This window comes from Lichenostomus cassidix, chromosome 4 (assembly GCF_008360975.1).
Source record: "Lichenostomus cassidix isolate B80296 chromosome 4, HeHo_3.0, whole genome shotgun sequence".
Taxonomy (NCBI): Eukaryota; Metazoa; Chordata; class Aves; order Passeriformes; family Meliphagidae; genus Lichenostomus; species Lichenostomus cassidix.
This window is the reverse complement of record NC_139484.1, coordinates 50,589,451-50,609,672: the sequence shown is the minus strand read 5'-3', so window position 1 is coordinate 50,609,672 and position 20,222 is coordinate 50,589,451.

The following is a 20,222-nucleotide window of genomic DNA, read 5'->3' as shown; positions in this document are numbered from 1 at the left end:
CCAGTAGTGTGAGAAAAATTTATCATTTTGTAGAACTTACTATCAGCTGTTCTTTTAAAACAAGAGGAGCACCCCCTACTGTCTCAGAGGCAGCATTTACCTTTGGTAATCAAATAAATCATTATGATAGCAATTTCCAGGTTTCCTTTGGGACAGCTGTGATATGACTCATGTCCTGAATGGATGTAAACCAGTGTGCAAAACTATACAGATATATGCCAATATTCAAATTCATGTGTTTACTTGAGGTGTTGTAGCAAGTCAAAGGTAACACAACAGAAAAAAATCTTATTTGGTGAAGCGTACTAAACAAAACACTTTAAAAGGCAAGTTTGACTCACTTTACTGTAACCATTTTGCCCTGTGATTTTTATCCTTATATCTTCCGCTACTGATAGCAATACACTACTGCATTTGAACATGCAGGGTTGTGGGGTTTTTTTAAGTTCCCCCCAACTGTAATTTTAAAAAAGTTGTGTATTCTCCCCCAGTTTATGATTCAAAATGTGTTTTACTGCAACAATTCAGAGCACCTTGCTGTTTTGAAATAAGTAAACTGCATTGAAATTGTACCCCAAGTCGCAAGACCCTAATGAAGGTGAATTTATTCACACTTTGCTTGCAAAATACCTTTTCTTTCCCTAGTTTTTCTTTTTCTTTTTTACTGTATTAAGGCCAGGTTGCTACTCAAAGAACACTGCAAATGATAGTCACAAAAGTGTTTAGAGAAATGTTCTTAAATTTTATGTTTAAATGTACCATAATCATAAGTAAACTCTCTTTGCCTTTCTGAAGTTAGCTATGTATGATGTACAGATCTAGCATTCTCCACTTGAGCATTACTTTGCCTTTTCTTTATGTTTGTTAAATGTCACTTCCTTTCAAGCTAACTTAAAAAGATATGAATTTATGTTGACTAATAGTTAAAATTATTTCTGTTGGCAAAACAATGTAAATTTAAATAAACTCTGGTAGCTTCACCCAAATATGTAATTTTTAAGTTTTGTCCACTAGGTCCACTGAGCACTTTCAAGAAAAACAAAAATGGAAAGAGTATAAATTTATTTGTTCTGCTAGTAAGTGCATATAATTTAACGTTTTGTGAAAAGAAACTTCACTACTTTCTTGTTCCATGGGAATATTTTGGGTGGAGAAAAACAGTAAAACAGAACACTAGAAACAAAGTATTCTCAATTATAGAAGAAAACCTACACTGAACAAGAGATTTCGTCAGATGACAGAATGATGGCTATGAGAGTCATTGGTGAAATTTTCTTTAGAACTGAAGAAAAATAGAGAAGGAATACATGAAAGATGTTTTCTACTGAAATGACAGTCATAACAGCACTATAGGACACATCCATTTTGAACGTTGGAAAGTGCAAGGACATAAATTCAAGAGGAAAGAAAAAAGGTAGCAAAACCCTACAAAACTTTGAACACAAACACACAAAACCTCATAGAACATACACACACAAAGGTTATAAAAAAGATCATTTTGTCAAAATATTTTTGTCATCTTTAAACTCATAAGGAGATTTTTAAAAATACTGTGAGTGGAAGTGTTGTTCTACATCTTTCTTAGTATGGTATATTGCATTCTGAATCCTTAACAAGAAAGAGAGAAGGGGAAAATGTTACTAAATTATAATATGAGGATCAGTCACATTATTATAACTGGTCCAGTAGAAAGATTTGCATTCAGTTCTGTCTTCTGTCCTGGTTCCAGCCAGGACAGGGTTAATTTTAGCAGTAGCCAGGAGGGGGCATGGCCAGGGCCCAGAGGTTGTTCTATAAGCTTTTTCAGGGAGGGAGAAAGGGTTCCCTTCTGTGCTGGGTACTTGTCGGGGTTTGACCCTGACTAAATGCCAGGCACCTCGACTCTCTCTTGCTACAGAAAAAAACCCTGTAAAAATACACACCAACCTCGTGAGTCAAATGAGATAGGACACTGGTTTGTAGGAGGACACACAGAAAAAAGAAAAAGGGCAAACAGGCTCCATCTTTCTGTTGCAGGAAGTGATTTAATTGCCTAACAGAGTTGGATGACAAATGCAAAGAAAAATAAACTTTTCATACATTATTTTGTTCACTCCCCCCTCTCCCTCTTACGAACCTATAGTATTCACCCCCTTTCGTCTTTTATAACCAACAAGCCTGGGTAGGGAGGCAGGGTATGGGGTATTTTCTCAGTCCACAGAGCAGGTTCATAAATCTATTCATCACCACAATTCTTCTGCTACAAATACTCTTTATCTCTACTAGTTTCTCTCTTTCTCCAGACAGTTTTCTGCTCTCACCCCTCACCCTCTTAAGAAGTAGTTTCTGCGCTCACCCCCTTCCCTCTTTCCAAACCAGCAACACAGACAGGGGGCAGGTTGAGGAGTTTTCTGGTCAGTCTAATCAGGGAGAGGGGTTCTCTGCTTAGCCATGGGGTCCTTCCCATGAGAGACAGTCCTCTGGGAACTTCTTTGGCGTGGGTCCAATCTTATGAGCAACATCCCACCCGAATTCTGCTGCAACATGAGTCTCTTTGTCCATAAGGTGCTGTGCAGACTCTCCTGAGCTGAGGCCAGGCTGCTTCCATACCAGGAGCAAGGCCTTTCTCTCCCTTGCAAGGCCTTTGCAGTTTTAACTCTTAGATGAGACTCCTACTGGTTCAGAGTCTTTTCCAGGCATCCACTTGGTCTTCTGGAGTGGGCTGTGGGTTGATTTTTGCATCTTCATGGATTCCATGGGCTGCAGGGGGACCTCCTGCTCCCCCCATGGCCTTCACCACAGCTAGCAGAGGGTTTTCAGCTCTGGTGCCTGGAGCACTGGAGCACCTCCTCCCCCCCTTCTTCACTGACCTTGACGTCTCCATGCTGTTCTCCCTCACATATTTTCACCTCCTCCTCCTCCAACTACAAAGAAGTGAAAGAAGTACGTGCCTGCCTTGTTTTGATTTCTTTTTAAATGTGTTTTCACAGTGGTGTAACTTGGCCAGCAGTATGTCCATCACCTTCAGAGCCATCAGAGATTGGCTCTGCTGGACTTGATGTAAAAACTTCCAGAAATTGCACTCAGGACACACAGGAGCCATCTTTGTGCCACTCCCCACCCCTCAGACACCTCCCCAGGCCTACCACAATAGCTTCTGAGGGGTCCAAATTTCTCCTAGATGTTAAAAATACTTTATTGATGTTTTGGGCCAATCAAAACCACCACAGTACTTCAGAGCAGGGAGCAGTGGGCACTCCCCAGTTCAGTGCTTCCATTGAGATTCTCCAAACCATATGCCACTTCCCTCTCCCTCTCTCCCTGTGGCAGGCTGGAGAATTGGAGGCAGGAAAGGTAAAGATCATGGGTTGAGATAAGAACAATTTACTGCAAACAGAAATGAGACAGGAAAACAAACAGTAACAGCAACAGTACTAATAAAAGAGTGTACAAGAAATGAATGATTTGCATGTGAATTCTCATGTCCAACAATACCCACTGCATCCACAGAAGGGAGTCCTTTCTTCTCCCAGACAATGAAGTGGTGACGCATAATCTCTGTGTCCTAGCCATGCCCCCTCCTGGTTGTTGCAAAAAATAACTCTGTCCTGGACAGAACTAGGACAAGCAGAAAGACAGATAAATTATTAGATAATAAATATCTACTAATGTTTTATAATGGAAAGAGCAGTCATGCTTGCAGGCACCACCCTGCTGAATGTATTTTTTTAAATTATAACAGTACCACATACATGGTAAGCAGAAGAACTAGGTACGAAGCCAAGATTGTGAATTATTGGCTGACCATTTTCTGGAATATAGATCATAGATTAAAATTATTATGAAATGTTCGTCTTTTACAAATAGCTTCAGACTAAATTTTTCTTAGCACAGCTCATTTACTAGACCAAAATATTACCAAGTGGTAAAATTATGCTAAATAACACTGAACAGAGAAATAAATGACAAAAGTATCAATCTGTGAATACATTGTTTGTTGCTAACTGCATTAAACTGATTGTCAGTGTAATTACAGACATCTCCCTAGATATGCAGGAACATTTTTTTTTCTCATTTCTATTCAAGAAAACCACTACTGAAATTCTAAATTTCATGAAATGCCAACCTCTCTTGTATCATAATGTCTAACTGTCAAGGAAGAAAATGGTGCATGAAATCCACAAGTCCTGTTTATCACAGCTATTTCCATCAGAGCTATTCCCAAAGCTACAAGTGCTAGAATACACCAGACACAAGCTAGCTCCTTGTGAGAGAGGTGGGGGTGTGGACATATGCCTGCTAGGCAAACACGAAGGAAAGAAATGTAGACATGAAGTCTGAAAATACAACAAGTGAGTCAACAAAGAAATTAAACAGTGGGAGACTGAATGCTCAAATGGTTTTAAAAACATAAAGATTTTTTCTTGGTGCGAATGACACTGGAAAGAACACAGGTTTAAGAAAGGATTTTTTGCTCTTGCTCTTTATTCTGTAGTGCAGTTAGACAAATTGTAAGGCTGCATAAGAACCTGTAAGCAGTTTAGATCTCAATGAAGTTGCTTTTCCAAAGCTATTAGACTGCAAGGTTATTTTCATATCTATATAACTTTAAAGGTATATATCCTATTTCCATTTGAAAGTGTGAACCTTACATTTTCCTGTAGCATTGTTTATATTGATTAAGCATTATACAAAAGTGTGGAGATTGGAATTAAGAAAGTGATCAGGAAATAACTTCATACTGATTTAGTAAGGTAGCATGTTGCTAATGTAGTGTTGAATGTGTGCACAAAAATGAAAAAGAGAAATTCTCTACTAATATTTAAGCAATGTAAGAGATCCTCCTTGGGTCATGAGCATTAATTTAGGAAATAATCAACAGACTAAATTAGTCCTAACCAGGTTTAGAAAAGCATTATATTGAAACAAATCTTTGACAGATTTCTAATCATAAATACAAGTGTGTGACTATATTAGCACCTGAAAAGTAGTAACATCTGCCCCTTGGCTTTCACTGAACTTTATTGTCAGTGAAACAAAAAAGAAAGAGCTCTTATGAATCTAAAGGGCAAAGTTCTGAAATGGGAAATGTTATCCTTTGCTTCTTATCCTGAAATGCCAAACCTGTGGCCTGGCCTTTTGTTGCTTAAGAAGTTCTTTTCCTGCTTTGTCACAATAGATTAAATGGCTTTATGCCCCAAAGCTTGTCCCTTACATTCAGCTCAGCACTTCTTAAAAGAATTGACTTTTTTGCAGCAAACATTTTGCATAGTAAATTCTGCTGTATTTTAGCCCTATTCCAAACTTCCCTGTTTTTAGGATAAAAAAAACCAACTTTATTTAAGTTACATATTCATAAATATATTTGTTGTAGTATGTTTTACGTTAGCTTTTTACTGATGTAACTTATTCACCAGATAAGGGCCAGAGCTGCCAGAAATACCCTCATCCAACCACTGACAATGCTGGAAGTTCTGGCAATAGATTTCCAGCTTTCACACACTGTATTTGCTGCAGGAATGTTAAGAGAATAAAAAAAATCTGATTAATACTGTATCTGAACCAAAATAATCTGATTAATACTGTATCTGAACCAAAATAATGAGATGGTAGACCCTAGATTTTGTGAGCCACAGATTCAACATACACATAATGGACATATAATCCATCTGTAGGAAAAGTAACTTAATGAACTACTCAGCAGCTTATTTGCATCAACAAGTAGAAGCAACAAATTAGAACTGTCTCAAAGAAATGGATTTAGAAACTTGCTAGAAAGAATATTTTTTATTTAAGGGCTGGGAGTTAAATACAACTCATGAACTAAAATGTAGAATAAATCTTAGTGAAGCCCTTCTAAACAATTCAGTAAAAAAATCAACAGTTAATGGAAAGCCATTATACAAATTTGGATGTAAAAAATTAGATATTTTGATTAGTTGTTTAAAAGCAGCTTTTGTTCAATGTGGTCTGCCAGAAATGTCAAAAACATTGTAATTCAACAGTTTTCATTAGCAATGCCCAATGCAACTCAAATAACATCTGTAATAGCTACTTACAATAGTTGGCCTTTAACAAATGGCAGAAAAACAGGGTAAGGGGAATGCACACTCAATATATTACCCTAGTGTGAAGAAAAAACCAAAAACCAAGCACAAATACTGGCAATACATTAACTGTTTTCCAAAATGGAAAACAAAGGAGCATAAGAGGTCTTTTCCACTGCCAAGGCACTTTGCTAAATGCCCTCTGGAAAGACATTTTCTTCTGAACCATAGTAGGTCGAAAATGGATTTGGAAGAAAATGAAAGAGGTTTCAAAGTGCTTCTGATATTTATTTATTTATTTATTTATCATTTTATTTATTTAATTCCTTCGTTTTAAGCTGGTGAAAGTGTATAGCTGTATGTGCTTGCCTCAGGCTTGATGATCTGACAGGATGGTTTACATGGGCTTCCTTTTTTTTTTTTTTTTTCTCTAAGCTATTGAGACACATAAGCTGCTAAAAGCCTTGATTAAAAAACATGCCTGGTTTAAATGCCAAAAGTCCCAGCTCAGTTAACAGCTTTCATATGTATGCATGCAAATATAAGAACAATTAAAATGGAGATAAAACATCTTACTTTGCTACCCACTGCTTCCTAATATATTATCAGTTAACTCAGTCTTTTCCTATGCTTGAGATTTTTATTAAGCAATTAGGTAATTTTATTAAGCTACTCAGAGGTTTCAGATCAGATTATACTTTTTGCCTCTGTATTTTCTTTTTTGTTTTCATACTTCAGTGTTGCTCTCCTTGTTACTCTTGAAAATGTGCCCCTTTGTGTCCACTTTTTATCTGCTGAATTATTTTCCTTGATCGCAACAAGAAGCATCTTTGGTACAGAGGGTCAAAACAAAGATATGAACCAATTTCACATGAGATTAACACTCAACTTGGACTCCTTCTTTTTCTCACATCTCCAAAATTAATTTCACCCATCTGTAAAAGTGATACCACGAGTAAATTTTAAAGAAATTGTAATTATATTTTCTCAGTTCAGAATATATCTCAGTGGAAGATCATTCAGCTTAATGATGATATGAAATAACCACAAAACATAAAGGCCACATACAGGGCTGAGAGCCATATTTCTAACTGGTTCACACTTGAAAGCCAGATATTTAATTTGTGCCCACTTTGACCACTAGTGACCAATCTTCTGTTCATTCACACCACCTAATGTTACATATCAAACAGATCTCTTCCCTTCTTCTCCTTTCTTACAACCTAAAAGAAGACAAGAAAAAAAAAAAAGGAAAAGAATGGAAATAGAAAGCAACCCAGTAGACTTTTGAGACCAGTAAACCTGAATAAATAGTGTATCTTGAAATGTGGAAATATTTAAACGTTAACCAATTTATTCCTTTCATGTGATAACTGTCATCCCTCCTGTTTTATTTTTGAGTGTTTTCTAGGGCACTCAACCAAGAAACAAATTTTAGCAGGTCTTCAAATTATGGTGCACGACTATAAGTCATTCAACTCATATCCTGTTTAAAATGACGGGATGGTACTGCTGCTGACATTATGGCTCAAGATGCCTTTAACTTTGAATGCTATCGGAAACCATAACACACTTTGTTATTTTATACAGTCTAGGAAGACAGATTCTATTAACTGTGTTTTCTGAATCACAAAAGATTTTATTGTCCAGCTGATTAGTCAGTGATTGTCATGTCCAAAAAAATAACGTGAACAAATTTCTCAAATGGAGGTACCAGAAATAAGCAGATATAAAGCAATATTGGTTTTTGTATTATGGTTTTGAATTTATACAGTAAATGTTTGCATATATAGACTTTATTTGCCTCCTGTATTTCATATACAAGGAATGTGTTTTACTTTTGTTGTTATTTCATGTGTGTGTTTTGTATGTATGGAGAAGGTTATTAACTTAACAAAAAAGACTAGTGATAAAATAGCTGACAAAAGTAAACAAACCTTATAATATAATTAAAAATTTTCAGATTTTTAGGACTTTTGCAGCTAAATTGGTTCATTTTCCTGCCACATTCTGAAAAAAAAACTAGACTCAATGGGATAATAGGTTGAGCAATTGTATACCACACCTGGTCGGTTTTTTGACAAGTTTGCACGTTCTTGCAATCACATGGAAGACTGTATGTGTTCACTCCTAGGTCTATGTCGACTTCATATAATTAAAACAAAGTACAGGATTTCAATAATACCTATAAAAGGTCATCCACAACAACTGCTTTATGCACTTATAGATCATTTTGATCTTCAGTAAAGATCTAGCTGAGTCACAAACTGGATGAAAATAGATATGCCTTACTTTAGTAATACACTAGGGCTTTTCACTCTAGTATTGGAAAAACTGTAAAGCAGTGTTTGGTCTGTTATGGATATCATAAGTGTAACTGCATCTGAATTGAAAATATTAAGTTTTTGTACTAAATTAATCATAATTTTAATTTTCTTACCCTGTATATCTTGACAACTTTGTAAAAAAACTTGTATAATTTCTTCCCTAAGAAAATCCAAGTAATGAAAGAGCTGTCACAGTTAATGTAATATGGGAGAAATCCCATAATGCTTGATGAAGTTTTTCTGACTAGGCTACTATAGTTTTTCCAGAGTAACACACTAGAGTAAATTGTGTTTATTTTAACTGTGGGCTTCCATCTTTGCTGACATTCTTAGACATCTCACAAGTCCTAAAGAGTTAATGGATATCCCATTATACACTATCGTTCTGGTTACCTATTTGTCTAAAAGCTACCTTATGCCTTGTATCCATGAATTTTAGATAAAAACTGCAGATAGCTATTATTGTAGTGAAATACTGTCATAAGACCTACAATAGAATCTGAGGATTAAATGATACAAACAAGAAATAAAGAAGATGCCTTTTCCTAACAATCTCCTAAAAAGACCAACATCAGAGTTTGGGAAATGCAACTGTTGCAATTGTTTACCATTTTCAGTGGGCAATTATATCAATGTAAAATTGGATGGATTGGCAAAATTTGGGAATTATAGCAATCCTGGAATGAAAGCAGTTTTTATTTTTTTAAAATTTCCCCATGGATTTGGCATGAAATACAATGTGACATATGATACATATGCAATGTTATGTAGGAGGGACAACAACTGAACTGTTGGTGACCGTGCTAGTCCCAAAGCTGGAAAAGACTGAGAACAGCTTTACATATGGTGAGAAACTACTGAAAAATTTTTATTCAGGGCTGACACATTTATCACTTGCATGTTTTTCTTTGCATTTCTTCTGAAAAGGAAAGAAATATATGAGATCCATTATGTTTAGTCTCAACACTGATCACAGACTGCAGAGACATTTGTGACACAAAACAGCAACCTGCAGCATATATAATTATGTGGTGTGAGTCTGCACAAGAAATACAGCTCTCAGCTGTTATCTGCTCATGATAAACGATGTAATCCATTATATGTAGGAAAATAATTCGGATTTGTAAGAGAATCCAAAATGCACTTTTTTTGTCTTGGGTATGCATAACTTAATTAAGCCTGTTTGGGAAGTTACCACTTCTCCCTGACTCCTTGAAGGAAAAAAACCCAAACTCCACAAAGTTACATATAGGTTTCCTATGGAATGCAAGTTTTAAAAAGATATTGAAAATATTCTTCTGTTTCCCACCCCCCCCAAAAAAAATCCTCAAAAAACTAAGCTTCTTGTTTGTTTAAACTGACTTTTTCATATTAGAAGTTGAGGGACCTTGGCATTGACCTGAAAACTGCAGAAGGGGGTTGTATATGGAAATTAGCAAATTGGATAACTACCACTTTGAGTTCAGTTTTCCAGATTAGATAGACAACATTTTTGTCTTTGTGTTGTGGTTTGATGTTGGCTGGATGCCAGATGCCCAAGAAAGCGACTCCACAACTTCCCTCCTCAGCTGGACAGGAGAGAGACAATATGATGAAAGTCTCCTGGGTTGAGATGAGCAGAGGAAGAGACACTCAAAAATTATTATCATGGGCAAAACACTTGGGGAAATTACTTGAATTTGTTACCAATCGAATCAGAGCATGATAATGAGAAGTAAATCCAAATGTTAGTAATACCTTTCTCCCACTCCTCTCTGCTTCCCAGCTTAAATTTATTCCTGATTCTTTACCTCCTTTCCCTCACTTGTGCAGGGAGACGGGAATAGGGGTTACAATCACATTGTCACACATTGTTTCTGCTGCTTCTTCTTCCTCATGGGGAGGACCCCTTCCCATGCTCCAGCCCAAGGTCCCTCCTGCAGGAGACAGTGCTCCATGAATTTCTTCAGTCCGAATCTTTCCATGGGCCACAGTTCTTCACAAACTGCTGCAATGTGGGTCATTCTTCCATGGGGTGGACTCCTTCAGGCACAGCCTGCTCCAGTGTGGGTCCCCCATGGGGTCACAGATCCTGCCAGCAAACCTGCTCCAATGTGGGCTCCTCTTTCCATAAGGCCACAGCTCAGGCCAGGACCCTGCTCCAACATGGGCTTCCACTGCAAGCTGCCACCTCAGCTGAAGTCTCCTTCCTAAGCGGTTACTTCTGGGTGGAAGCAACACACTTCTCAGGGGCTTCATCAGGAGTCACATTGGTTTGGGGTCTGAGGGAAGTGCCCACCATTATGGCAGAGACCCACAGCCCTCACCATTCACCTGAGCTGTGGACCTGCTTGCAGATTGCAGACCCTTCCTCCATGAACTGCTGAGCGAGATGCCTCCTCATGCCTGGTGTTCCTGGCCTGTTCACCATGCTCCCTGAGCCCTTTCAATCTCCTGTGCTGATCCCAGCTGCATCCCCTCCTCCCAAAAGCTTCTGGGTCCAGGCAGGGCTCAAGGCTGCTGCTTGGGTGTCTCTAAGCTCGGGGACAGCTTGATGTAACCCTAACCCTCACCCCAGGCTCACTTCCATCCATCTCACTAAGAGACTGTTTTGGTCTTACTGCATTTAAATCTCCTGTAGTTCTGGTTTTATTTTTTTTTTATTAATTTGAATTTATTTCCCTTTTAATTTTCTAACTTCTACTTGTGTTTGACTGCACCTGGACACTGAGGTGTGCATTTCAATGATCTAGCTGCAATGATTTAATAATATTATGCTTGAGAAGAAATACCTAATTTCATGCCATCTGCTGTATGCACATGGCAAGGACTGGCTTTCTTTCCCCCACTTCAGAATATTGAATTTCATCTACTGCTTCACTGAGCAATTACTCCTATGTGAGATCTTGCTCTAATTCTGCTCTGTTCATTTTATCTTTGTAGAGCCCCAAATACTTTATAATGGTAGAAAGTTCACTATTCACATGCATTAAAGATATTTTATGAATTTTTACAGCAATTCTAATTCCGTGACTGATTTGTAAGAGGTTCTGTGGTGATCATCAGCCACTGTGAAAATGAATCTGTTTGGTTACCCTTCACTTACTACGTTTCACTGACATTAGTAATTTATAAGGCTATCTTTCTTTTTACCCTATAACAACTTTAAAAAATTAACCAAAGTCTTTGAAGAAGGACGAGATACCTGGTTACCTGTATCAACTCTGACTCCTTTGAAAAACTTAAAGAGATCTTTGAGGCACAGTATACATGTCTCTGACTTGCTTACATGTTCCTTTTTATTTTGTTATCACTGTTGGCACTTTTCTTGTTTCTGGTGAGGAGGCTGATTCAGACAACATATTACAAAAACTAATTCAGGAGTTCCATATCTGAATTCTAGCATCTTATTATTTCTCACTGTATCAAACTGTTCTAAAGCTTTATCATGTCACTTCAGACCAATGTCTTATGAAGGTTTTGATGCAGGAATATACCTTAGCCTTTCCACACTATACATCAATACAAAGCATTAAAATAATTTTTCTGCTATCATCTTGTTATTTCATTTGACATGAAAAAAGACTGCAATTATATTTTTCTACATTGCTGGTTCTTTGAAAGACATTGATTCCATTATGGTTTTGAAATTCTTGTTATTTAGTGTTGTTTATCATTACTTAATACCTCAAAAAATCCTCAATATTCATCAATATATTCATAAATGTTCCCCAATATTTTCATCTTCCTGCTTTACTATGGATATGTATATAATTTCTGAGCCAAATTTCTAAAAAAGCTGAATTTTTGACGTTTCTTTTCCCTACATTGCTAGACTGATATTAAATTGGAATATATCATACAAACTACAGAGAAGACTCTTCAGTCTACCATAAAAGCATCATCACTAGATCCTCCTGATTTTTTATTTATTCCCTAAAAGTCAACATATTGAGATGAAAAGTAAACTTTCTTTCACCAAAAGTACTTCTGCTGTGATAAGCTAATGCAAACACTAATGGAAATTAAGATGTTTACTGAGATAAAAATTAGTGACTCTAGTCAAATATATGTAAAAAGAGTTTCCTTTAAGCCTCTGTTGAGGTTTCTTTCAATAATGAAATAAACTATGGAGATCTAGCAGTAAAATAAATAAGGTACATCCCATTGATAGTGGCATGCTTGTACTGATAATTACAAACCTTTCCAAACTGGGACAAATTTTAGTTGCTTGTTTATTGCAGTTTTAAGTGCACTTTGTGAGACAAGAGAACATAGGAGACAATCCTCAATGTTAGTGTCTTTAGCTCTATAAAAGTTAATGGAGTAAAACATTAAGGCTATATTTCTTAAAGTCCACAGTAGCTGCACAATTAAGGAATCTGTTTAAGAAAAAAGATTCAGTTTAAACACATAAGCAAGTGTCTGACAAAAATAATTTCTATTAATCTAAAGTGTGTAATTGCTGAGATAAGTCTTTCTTATGAATGGACTATCATTAGTGTAAAAATTCCTTGTTCTATTTAGCATAATTACTCTGTTAAAACTGGAATTCTCTTCTTATTAAGTAGAGAGTTGCTTAGGAAAAACATTATTTTATAGTAGAGCAATAAAAATAACTGTTTTCAGCTAAAGATGCTGAAGTGAGAAATTTATCAAAGACATTAAAAATGTTTATGATCAAAAAGTACAACCTGCTTCCAGATACACATTGTTTTGCAAATAATAATGATCTTGTGATGGCAGAGAGAAAAATAATGTGTTTAAAAGTTACAATTCCTGTAAGTTCTTTCATTACATTTTCTGTTTGGTAGCTAATTGTGTGTGAAAAATCAGAGGTCACCCTGAAACAGTCTTTCTAAGACCAGTTTACTGAACTATGAATCATTAGTATATATATTTTCTTTTTGTTATTGTTCAAAACCAATCAATTTGAAGTTCTTGTCTGAACCAAAGGTTCAGAATGATGAAAACAGAAATATAAAACATAATTTTTAAAGGCAAACAATATTTATTGCCAAGTTTTAACCAAAATAAATTTTATCACACAGTATTTGTGTGACATTACTTGAAATGCATTAGTAGAAACAAAGAAATGCAGTCCTAATGAAGACATTAATCTCTATCAATATCTAAGAAACATGCAGGTGGGTCTTATTCAGGTAAAATAAAGAGATAAAAGAAGAAGAAAAAAAATGAGAGAAATGTTTGGAGAAGACAAAATGTACAGGGTAGTGCATGTGTCTGGACAGGTACAAAGGAAAAGGAAAATAAGATGGGTGAGAGTAAAGGAATAGAAAAATGAACTGCAAGAGACTGAGCAACAACCACATTGAATAAAGTGATAGTTTGTTTATTCTTTGTCTAGCAAACCAGTAATGTTGATATTCTAATAAGCAGAGAGATGTGTGCATATTTAGACATCTGTAGTATTTACACATATGTGAGCATATACGATATGCATGAATACACACAGGCACACATAGTCACACACCTGGCTCCACAGGTAGGTGTTCACATGCAGCAAAAGTGCATTGGAAAAGAAATCAAACCCAGAACAGCAGTCAAGTTAGAGGTATTATTATGAGAAGATGGAAACAAACGTAAATGCAGGTTTAAAATAAAGGTTACAAAGATATTATACTAAAGAAATAAGGCTGTTTTTCAGTCAAAGGTTGGACTTTATAATCTTGGAGGTCTGTCCAACCTTAATGATTCTATGATTCTCTAATCATGAAAATAATCTCTTTTATATTGTGTCAGATAAACCTGATATCTTATAATGCCTATTCATCCATATTTTGTCATACTCTTCAATCCAAACTCTATCCAGTAGTTTTTCTAGGCAGCTGTAACAGCTCAACTTTTACCTTAGCAAACATACAGGGTTAAACTCAAAGCAGGTTTCAGCACTATTAGTTTCTATATTAAAGTATTTTAGGTTAAAGTAGGGAAGTTTATTATGACAAGATTAAACAAAAGTATCCGCCTTGCAGTCTGATGAAGAACAGCTACAGAAGTGACATGAGAGCCCATGGCCATGGCATCTACTCTACATCATCTTTGGTTTTACATCTTTTTTGTAACTCAGATAAAAGGGGGAAAAGGTCTGTTTTCTGAGAATATCAGAAATATGACAATATTAAATTTATATGTAATTTTCCTGCTGTTGCATAAACTCCATGGGTTCCACAGTCTGCCCACCTCACTCACGAAGTCATATTTAATTTTCAGTCACAATCAAGGCTTCCAAGTTCACCAGCTACAAGGATGGCTCATAAGATCCATGGCAAACTGACAACCTCTTTACAGACATTCTTTAAAGGAATATAAAACCTTTGTGAAATAGAAAAAATCAAGCATTATGGGTGTTTGTGTGTAGAAAAGCTTTGTAAAGTAGATGACAAAAAAATTCTACTTCTCTTAATCAAATATAAAACAATCACTATCAAATGAGCTGCAAATCATTAAAAATTTATTTCCTATATGTGATGCAAATTGACTATGGAAGTTTAATCTGTATTACTGCATGCTGTAGGGATTAAAATTAGTCTCTTTTAATGGAAAATAATACAGATGAACTACTGAAATCCTCACAAACATAAAATACTTTTTCTCTCTAGAGAAGGTCATTGCTGTTTCCTTGACAACACAAATTAACTAAGTAAAAGTGACAATTCAGATGTTTTTCTTATGAATTAAAGTAGTTTCACTTATTTTATTGCAGGCAGAACAAATGCTGAAAACCCTCTTTAATAACATTATATACCTATTTATTGTTATTTATCTAGAGAGTATAAATTAAATGATAAAGCCATGGAACAGAAGGTTTTGCTGAAAGAAGTAGGACTAACAAAATGCAATGGATAAACAATTTCCAAAAGAGAACTGAGATGGGACTAATACAGCTGGGCAGAGTAAAGCAAGAATTATGGGAGACAATATAGGGATGGACTGGGAGGTTGAACATGGGTCTTTGTTATGAATGACTCGTGCATGAAATTAAGTTGAATAGAACAGGAATTTCCATGCCTAAGGATAAATTTTTCATAAATTCATCACAGAGCACTGAGTAGCACTCCAAAAAAGATAATGTTTTCTACAGAATTTTTCAGCATTTACTGGCTTCCAAATGTTACCTCATACACATCTCAAATATTCCTCCTAAATATATAGAAATGGACGGCAAAAATAAGTGATTACTATGGTTATAAACACTCCTTGGACCCTACCCTGAATTGTCAAAACAATACAAGACCAAGAGACATCCCTTTGAGTCTTCTTACTAATCCCTACACTGTGAAAGTATTACTCTGTTCTTTACATTTTATGGCATCAATAGAACTACTCAGTACCTGAAAACTGCCATTTATTATACATTAGATATGTATTTCATTTATTTTTTAATTTTTTTTCTCCTATTACATGATCAAACACTTTTGCTGATATTTTTGGAAGATCACAGCTGACCAAATTTGGGAGGTTTTTTCCTTATTCCTGGGAAGCACAATATGAATTAAAGGAAGTACAGGTATACTTGGATATGTTGGGGAAAAAAAAAAATCAGAATGCCAATAAAATAATTTTTTAAGTGTAAAAATTGGCTTCCAAAAATGCTTCCATCTTTCAAGAAAATACTAAAATGACATTCTACAAATATTCTATACAAAAGAATGTCTGCTTAAATGAAATTCGAAAAACACATTTTCAATTTTAATCTTCATATTTCAGTCTATCCTTTTTTTTTGTTATTCTATATGATTTATTAGTTTTCATTGTTATCATATCTCAAAAACATAAAAATCAACTGGATATTTGTTAATTTCATTCACATAGTATGTGTTAACTTAGTGTAGTCAATTTTCTTAGCATTTGTCTCTTTTTCTGAAAGCTGACATGTTTTCTAGAGCAGATTACGTTATATTCAATTGTGAGTCTTAATAAGAATCTTATGCACTTTTATACATTAAATGCTGTGAAAACTTTAAAGTTATTAAGTATGCAAAGCTGAAAAAAGAAATATTATTACAGGATTAATCTCATTGTTTTAGGCAGATGCATTGAAAGAGTTTTCTGTATTACATTAGAATCACATTACAAGTAAATATTTTCTACTATGTGGAATACATGATGCTTATGGAGGTGACAATTGTTTCCTCTAGCACTGTGATTCTTCAATATTCTAAACTTTCTCTGAGTACAAAACTTCTGTTCACCAACTTCTGTAGGGTATTCACTGCAATAACATTTGCCGACATGTGATGTAACAGCACTACTACACATAGGCATTCATGTGACGTGGGCCAAAAAGGTATTTAAAATCATATGCCTCCAACGTCTTAATAGCAAGCCTTGGTAAAGTACAACTGGCACATACATGTGACAGGCCAAATACCCAAACAGCTTTAGGGACAAAGTCAGAAAGCTGTGGAGAGGAACACAGTTTCCAGAGATCTTTTAGAAAGGGGAACCCCTAAAATGAGATAGCATAAGTAATACTTATATTAGAAAATGAGGGATAAGAAAAGATATGTGAAGAATACTCCTATACTCCTACAGCATTTTATTCTATCACAAAATGTTGTTTTTTTTATTTTTTTTTAATATCAGTAACACGGGAGACTTCATAGCAACATGAACTGGCAGCTTCCCCAACACAAACTGATTTTTGTAGCACCATTATATGATGAAGGATATCGTTATTATTTATGTCCTATTTCATTAATAAAACATAGGTTGAGAACAAAGACACTGAGATAATAAGGTCAAAAAGAGTCACTAATTTTATGTGCCCAATTTCACATAATCCGGACTTGATTTTTTGAGAAGATAATTGTGTATTACAATTTATGTATTCAAAGCACAACTCTAACTAGCTTATGCTGCAGTTATGAGTACCCAGTTGTTTTGCAAATCAGACCATAGAGAATAAAGTCAGTCACCCAGAAAATGAAGAATACATAATCATTGTCCACCTGTGAAAATGTGTTTTAAATGACTGATCCAGATTTACATGGGAAAATTGTAAGCTGCCTTCCCCCTGACTCTTTCCTTTTCCTTCCTTCAGGCCTCTGCGTCATTTACTTAACACCTTCCAATCTTTGCAACCATTGTAGCAGGAGTCCTGAAGAGAGCAGTCTCCCTCATGCATCCAGGTTTAGGATATGTGGTTAAAGGGAGCACAGAGAGACAATGTCAGGCTGCAGGTAACACCAGGCAAATCATACCCTGCCTAGCAGCTCCATCACATCACAGAAGAGCCATCAGACCACCAAAGGCTCATCTCTACAGCACCAGAGGAGCACAGGGGTACAGTGACAGGCAGGAAGCCAAAGCTAAGGTTTGAGGAAGGTGCACACTGTCCAGGCGCTGTCATCAGCCCCATTCTCGAGGCATGGAACCCATGAATAGGATCGCCTCTCCTGATCACCTTCCAGCGCCATCTTTGCGCCTCTCCCCACCCTTCAGACACTTCTTCAGGCCACCACAACAGCTTTTGAAGGGTTTGAATTTCTCTTAGATGTTAAAAATACCTTGCTGATGTTTTGGGCTAAGCAAAACCACCACAAGCAAATGTTAGATTTATGCAAAATCCTTGTTTCACAGTACTGCACATTCAAATAAATTTAGGCCTGCTTTTTGACTTCTTCTGTAATAGCTGATTATTCCATTGAAAATTTTGCTGTTTTGTTAACATTATTTACCACCATTCTCTAGTTATATATTATAAAATATAAGCAATTTACTCCATTTCTGATTTATTTTCCCACATATGCAAGCCTGAGTGTTAATCTTTTTTTTTCTCTAGCATAGTCTACAAGATTTTCTTTTCTCCATTTTTATCCAGGTGGTTGTCTAGCATACCCAATTTTAATCCAATGTCATGAGATTTTAACTCAATGAATTCAAAATATATTATGATTTTTTTCTTGTTTTTATTTTTTTTAATTCTGAGGTGTTTTATTTTTTTGTTTCATTTCAAAACAATGAGTAAATTATTTTACACTTAAAAATATTTATCAGGGTTACAGGTTCTTCTTCAAGACTTAAGTAAAAAATCATCAAACTTATTTATAAATTGGGAGTAAATTATTGTTTAAATAATTATGTCAGCTTGACCATCTTAAAGAGATAGTATCCAAGTTTAGGCAGAAAAATATGGTATTATATATGGGAAAGAGAAAAAGCAGAAGGTGACCTATCATCTTGTTGGGGGAGACAGAATGATGTAAGACAGTGCATCATATTTTCATAGTTATTCTACTTTATTACCTAAAAATAGTTGATAAATATTTTAGAGTCTGCTATTACAGAAATTGTATCAATTCTGTGATTCCTATTTCTTTGGTACTCTCAAATACAACGTGAACTGTTATTTGTTATCCTCTACATTTATTTCATGTTTTTAGAGAGAGCTGCCTCTATTTTTTCCTCTTTTTAGGCCAGGTTATTTTCTACAAAATTTCTTTTGATATGAGAAATTCTTGCTGGTAGTGATATTTTTCAAATGTAACAAGAAACATCTTTTAAGATACTATGATACTGAAATATAGATTATTAACTCGAGTCTTCTGGCCAAATTCATGTTGGGACGTCTACCTTTTGAACTTTTAAAGATCTCTTGATGTTTCTGTTGGAGAACTTGTTTATCTTTATTACTGGCCTAAGGCATGACTGATGTGATTTGTTGAACAACTGTTGCATTTCAGTAGCAGTAAATTGATTAGGCTTCCGCAGAACCCTTGAAAAAATTGTGAACACCAAAAGTGTCTGAATGAACTTCTATCTACTCACAGACATGGCTTTATGTTTGAGTCATAATTATCTGAATTTTCTTTGTGGTCCATACAAAGGGTTTGTTAGATTCTAAAGATGATTTCCATATTTAAGACCAAATGTAGTAGAGTTTATAGTCAGTTTAATGCTAATAAAAATTATCTAAAATTTGGTTTATAGCTTCCAAATAATTTCAGTCTCATTTTAAAATATTTAAAAATCTTCTGAAAAGATACTTTGCTACAAGCTCTATTAGAATTTTCAGTGTTTTAGATTCCTTGTCTAAGTGACATGATTCTGAAAATTATGAAAAAGAAAAGAATGTAACCTTTTAATTACTTCAGAAAAGCTGACATAACAGGTCACATACAAATAGTTATCACATATTTTTCTAAACTCTAGCTCTCCATGCCGCAAATAAATATTTACTACCATAACTCCATAAAATCCTGCGAAATGCAGGATTTTAATATTCCTATGGCTTACATGCTTCTATCTACTTGCAGTGTAAAACCCTCAAAGAACTCTAGAGCAGCAGCAGCCATAATTAAAGGAGACTCAGATAATTGAAGGCATAATAGATTTTTGTTTCAACAACAAATTAACTAGTGGTCTAGACAAAAATGTACCACAAGTTATGTTTTTTTGTTATGTCAGAGGGACTCAACACCGAGGGTCAATATATCCACTGAACAACTTACCTAGAGTTTTGTTTATACAGCTCCTGACTGTGAAAATTCCTTCTGGCATTCTTTCAATCTTTAGCTATTCATTCCTCTCGATAAATAAGGGCCTCAGCTAGGAACTGAAAAAGAGACTGTGCATCACAGTATAAAGCTGAGGATAAAGAAATGGATTTTAATGTTTTCTGTAGAGTGTAACCTGAAACACCTCAAAATCTGTCCCAGTGGAATACAATAGGCAACATGACAAGACTGAGTTCTATATTTAAAAACTCTGGAGCATAAAGCCCTAAAACAGAGAAAAAAAAAAGTTCTAAGAAGTTAGCTCAGTGTTTATCAATGAAAGCACCTTTACTACTACATAGATTTAATAAATTGTTGCAATGTTTTCTATCAGGTTCATTAGAGTTTTGCTAACAATGTCAAATTCA